This window comes from Natator depressus, chromosome 2 (genome assembly GCF_965152275.1).
Source record: "Natator depressus isolate rNatDep1 chromosome 2, rNatDep2.hap1, whole genome shotgun sequence".
In the NCBI taxonomy this organism is placed as follows: Eukaryota; Metazoa; Chordata; order Testudines; family Cheloniidae; genus Natator; species Natator depressus.
Window position 1 is genome coordinate 132066315 of NC_134235.1, and position 6297 is coordinate 132072611.

Sequence of the window (6297 nt, forward strand, 5' to 3'; positions counted from 1 at the left end):
TTTTTTATGATCTTTCTGTTCAATATACCATGACTTATGATAAAGAATAGATTTTTTGTTCATATTCATATGTGGTAGGTCAGGGAAATATTTTTTCTCTTTTAAATCTTACAGGTACAAAGCTTAACTGCATTGAACCTGCACTTTTAAGCAGGGATTTATAGTATCAAAGAGAAATATTGCATAGATGTTTCACTTTTTTTTTGGATGGGCTTTATAAAATACTCCTGGGCAAATTCTGCACCAAAAATTAAAAATTCTGTGAGCAATATTTCAAAATTCTTTAAAATTTTGTATATTCTATTTGTCAAAATAACACAATATTATCAGGCCAGTTTCAATTATTTTGATAATTTATTTAAAAATACCTTTCAGCAAATATGTCTGCAACAATACAAACAACAAAAAATCAGGAAATTTTTTTGACAAATAGATTCCTTACTAGGCATAATAATACAGAACTTTGAGTAATAATTCATTTAAACTACAATACAGAAACATATTTCCCGCAACTCTCAGAAGCAGTGGGTGAGTCAGGGGTGTTGGAGGTGCTGAAGGAGAGGGACGTAATTGCTGGGAAGGAGTCGGTGTGTGAACTTGGAGGGTTGTTGGGTGTGGGTAGGAGAAGTATGGAACAGGGGGCTTTTTTGCAGGGGGAGGGATTGTTTGGGAGTTGAGGAGCCTCCACCATGCAGATCCTGGCTGACCCTTAGCCTCTCTGTCAGGCACATCTGCCATGTTGCCCCTGCACCCGACCATCCCAATGTGTCCCCTACACACCCACTCAGCCACCCCCTCCCCCCCATGTGGCCCTGTACCCCCTTCCCCCATCCCCATGCATCCCTGCACCTCCACTCAGCCACCCCCTCCTTTCTGTCCCCATGTCCCTGCATCCCCACTCCCATTCAGCTCCTTCCCCACTCTGTTCCCCCCACTAGCCCTTTTGAATCCATCTGTCACACTCCCCAGCAGCTCCATCCCTTCCACACTGTCCATCTCCCCATATTCTGTGCCTCCTGATCTGGCCTCATGGGCAGGGCACTGTGAGGAATGCAGCCCCTTCTCTTCCCTATCCCCTGCTGGGTCTGCTCCTGCCCAGGAGCAGCTGCCCTCTGTTCTGGTTCCACAGCAGCCCCTGGTGGGGGGAAAAAGGTGTAACTGCAGCACCTCTCCAGCAGAACACATTTTCTGTGGAGGAAAAAAAATTCTGTGCAGCAGATGAATTCTGCGCATGCACAGTGGTGCAGAATTCCCCTAGGAGTAATAAAACCACAATACACTTAAAAGCAGAGTTTACTTGAAAGTGGGGGAGGAGGAGGCAAATAATACAGAAATTCACCTGTAGAGACATGAGTTCAAATCCTGACTCTAAGCACAAGTGAAGTTGTAGTGGAGCACTCTCATCCAAGTTTCCATGTGTACACACCACAAAACCACCAACTAATAGTGGAAATTACTGTTGGCGGGAAAACCAATAATAAAATAAAAGGAGTATTACAGTTCACGGTGGTGGTATGTATTAAACAGGACAATAGTAGCTTCCCACTGTGACAAACACAACGCAGGTTCCACTGATTGGGCCCAGAGGAGGTTCCCATTTGGCTCAACTGGTAAAACTGTTGCCAACAACCTAGCAGGGCCCAGTTCAATGGCCAGATGTGCCTGATGTAATATTGTCCACAAGCTTCTACTACCTAAGTTGAAAAAGAATCTTGTTTATCTAGTAGTAAGTAGTAAGGACTTTATCCTCTGTAGCCCAGCCACAGTGTGTTATGCTTTTTACACTGTCCAGTACATTCCACTATCTAGTCCATTTTAACCTCACTGTATTATGCTCTCAAAGCCAACATTATTGGTCCCAAAGTTTAATTATTTTAGTGCCACCTGTCTATTTTTCTGTATTGTAAAGTCCTAAGTAGATTGTTTGTTTTCCTGAAAGCTGACAGTCTAAATGACAGAGAGAGATTGACAGAAAAGACCAGACATAATCTAGTGGTGAAGGACAGTTTAGACTTGGGGATGATTTCATCCTCACTTTCATAACCCAGTCGGTTATGTTTTATAAGACGTGTATAATTGAACCACAAAAGACAACCCCCACAGATACCTAGCTAAATATCAGACTGTACATAGACCACACAAGGGTGAACGGGCACATTCTCAAAAAGATGACTCCCTTTGCCGATAAATGCTTTCTAAGCCAAGGCTGCAGCTTTGCCGTCTTCAAGCAAATCCATTGATCCGATGACTGATGTATTCCAGATGGAAACAACATTCACTTTCCAATGTGTACACACTCAATGAATCTCCCTGTTCTGTGGTCTGAATTAGTTCTGACTGTGATAAACTGTGACCCCCCCCCAGAATTCTCCAGTCATCATTTTCTTTGTAAGGCATAAAAAAAGTCAGAATGACAATAACAACGGAAATATCACAGTGACAACAAAATGAGTCAGTGCCAGTTTAGCTAGTCAGTATGCCATGGTACACAAAGATGATATGCAAGGAAATGCTCTTTGTGCAGAAAAGGTCTGCAGTATAACTGCTGGAGGAAATAGCTTTGTGTCCTACCTATCAGGTTTAGAACAGCTAGAATCATAGCAGTGTTGACTAAAAAAACTGCATAGAACTCAGATTTGTTTACTTTAGAAGAATGAAAGTCTACATAGAGGGAGCCTTTTTTCAGGAGACCCTAAAAAATTGTGGTCCTGTCTACACTTTTTCCCTATTAAGAATCCGAAGGCCCTGTTAATAAGAACTAGTATTTATGCTAGCATCCTTAGAGAAAATCTTCCCACACCCCATATAAGTAGCTTGTTTTTGTAGCCTGCCAATATTGTAGCTTGCATGTCAGACTTGATTGCATTTCAGAGATGGGTGAAGTGATAGGTAGTCTGCCTGAAAGCAGTCCTTCACCCCAGAGGTGGGTGCATTTTAGTTTTGGGCAGGCTTAAGTGATCCTTCTCTGTATGTACTGTAGTTTAGAAAGGGTTCAATTCTGCTACCCTTGCTCTCGTTGAGTAGTACTTTCCTCCAAAGTCAGGTCAACTGAAGTCAGTGAACTACTTGGAGTTCACTTCTCAACATAAATAAGGCAGGCAGAATTGGCCCCAAATACTTTTTTGGGGATGAAAAAAGATCTATTGTAAATGTAAGACAGCATTAGGACATAAACATTGTCACAAAGGGAGTAGTGTTTATCTACTTGGACTGAATTTAGTTTGACTGCTAGTTGGATCTAATGGTAAATGTGCTAATCATGACAAAAGCAGAGCAATTAATTTGAACACTGGTAGACATAATGTTGGCATTGCTGACTACAAGCAAAGGAAATCTTCCCTTATTACAACACACATTTTTCTTCCCCAGGGAGCTTTTATGATAGCTATTAGAGAATTGTTCATTTCAATTACACCAGGGGAATGGTGCAGTGACATGTAACTGAGATTTTAATTAAGCTGCTAACGATTATGATGTGTGAGGGGAGCCTTTGTTTACTTGCTTGTGTACTCTAAGTTAGATTTCTGTACAAGATTCGGGTTTTTCTTTGCTGCATAGACATCCCCTGTGTGACCTGACACAAGTCACTTAACCTGTCTTTATCAGATCCCGCTCTGTATAAGGGGGATAATAATATTGCCCTTCTTGGGGGGTGTTGTACTTTCATTAGTGTTTTTGAGGCTCTTAAATATGATAGTGATGGTGGCCATATAAATATTGAAATGGAACCATAAAGGATACTCTGTTGAATCCTCAACAGCAAAGGGCTTTTTGCTGGGTCACTTACAGGAGGACCCACCTTTGGGGATGTGGTGGGAAATCTTTCGCAACAGAAAGTCTATCCAAGTCAACCCCTCCTCCAGCATTCCTTTGGATCCAGAACTGTATGCGGGGGACCTCCCCAAGCTCTGGAGATGCTAGGAACTGGATAGTGCCTCCCCTCCTCCCCCATGCACATCATGTGACCTTAGGGGATAACTGCAGAGGGGAACCAGCCAGAGACTCCAGGTGGTAGGACCAGGAGCCGCCAAAACAAGAGCCACTAGACATTCCAGACAAAAATGTAGAATGTTCTCAGACTGTCTGTGATTGGCTGTTTGCTCCAACCCTCTCCTCCCACTCAGTCTCTTCACCTCAGTGTCACTGCATATCTGCCCCTCCTATCTTCTTCTTCTCACCCCTGCCTTCTCACGCTGCTGTCCTTCCCTTTTATTTCTATGTAATGGATCCCCTCTTACCACCCCAGCCCCCCAGAAACTGTGTAACAAACATGCCATCTGCCACCATCACATTGTTCCTTCTGCTTGTGTGTTCTATCCCTTTGCCTATTTGGATTATAAACTCTTTGGCACAGGAGCGTCTACTATTCTGTATTTGTGCAGTGCCTAGCACAATGGGGCCCCATTCTTGGCTGGCCCTTAAGAACTATGTAATAAACACAATAATTATCCTATATTTCAAGAACCACACTGATTTCTCTTTGCAGGATTTTATTACCTCCTAGTTGCAAGTAGAATAAGCCAGAGTGGCTTGGTTTTGTACTCCAAGCAGCAAAGATGAAAATAAATGTAGGAATATATGTTTCCCAATGTGTTCTTCCCCATTAAAGTGAGACAAAGCCATGCTGCTGCAATCCACTTACAGATGACAGGTGGTTTCTTTCTCCACAAAACATTGAATAACCAGCGGACAAATACCTCCAATATGCAATTTTACAGCTGGGGTCTTGTTTTGTCTAGAGCCACTGTAATTCAGGTTTACATTCAGCTGTTTGCCAAGGTTATGAACTCTGATAAACAAAGAGTCTCACGTGAAAATGATCTCAATCATGGATTTATATGTTTTAAGGCTAGAAGGGACAATTATAATAATCTCATCCGACCTCCCGCAGTTGCGAAAAAGGCTAATATCATTCTGGGGTGTATTAACAGGAGTTTCATATGTAAGACAAGGGAGGTAAATTGTCCTGCTCTACTCAGCACAGGTTAAGCCTCAGCTGGAGGATTGCATCCAGTTCTGGGCACCACACTGAGAAACAAAAATGCCAAAAGGGTTACAAAACTTGACCTATGAGGAAAGTTTAAAAAACTAGCCATGTTTAGTCTTGAGAAAAGAAGACTAAAAGGGGACCTAATAACAGTATTCAAATATGTTAAGGGCTGTCATAAAAGAGGATGATGATCAGTTGTTCTCCATGTCCACTGAAGATAGAACAAGAAGTAATGGGCTTCACCTGCAGCAAGGGAGATTTAGGTTAGATTATTAGGGAAAGTTTTCAAACTGTAAGGGTAGTTAAGCTCTGGAAAAGATTTCCAGAGGAGGTTGTGGAACCCCATCATTGGAAGTTTTTAAGAACAGGTTGGACAAACATCTTTCAGGGACGGTCTAGCATGGGTGGCGCGTAATGGAGGCTTGGGGAGGCTAAGCCTCCCCAAACCTCCACTAATGCTCCCCGTCATGGCCCAGGGCTGGGCCGCGGCAGGGCTCAGAGCTCCTCCAGGTGGCAAGGCCTGGGGTGGGCAGACGTGCAGGCCAGCACTTGGGGCAGCTCAGGTGGGTGGGCTGGGGCTCCTCCAGCCGTGGTGGGGGGCTCAGGGCTCCTCTGGCCCCGCAGGTGAGAGCAGGGGAGGTGGGGGCAGAGTGGGGGTAGGGCCTTAGGCAAAAGGGATGGGGTAGGGGCTAGGCCTCAGGCAGAAGGGGTGGGGCAGGGGGCTAGCCTCCCTGAAAGGGGGGTTCCTGTGCTGCCCATGTGGTCTAGGATTACTGGGTTCTGCCTTAGTGCACAGGGCTGGATTTGATGACTTCTTGAGCTCTGTTCCAGCCCTGCATTCCTATGATAACACAGGCCACAAACCAGAGCTCTATGAACAGAAGATCTTGAAGAAGAATCTGCTGTCTCTCTCGCTTGCTAACACATATGGGAACTCAGATATCAGTGAAAAAGAAGTTTCCCATTGAGGAGATACTTTTGTTAGAGTTGATATGTAAAGAATGAACACACACAGACTCTATGCTGGCTGAGGGAATTTTAGAGGCATCGTACGGTATGGAGGCCTCTATCCATAGGAATGATACACCACAGACTTTAGGTTGATAGCACAAGGGAACCCAGGTGTCTGTAAAACAGATACCTTTTCCCTTGTAAAACAGACAGATACAAAATCAAAATAAGACAGTTCCTTGATAAATTACAGAAGATCTCACAAACAGGGCTAAAGAAATTACAGAGTCTCACAAACAAGGGTTGAAGAAAATGATTTCCCCCCTAGATTTTTCCAGCAGGATTAGAAAATGGAA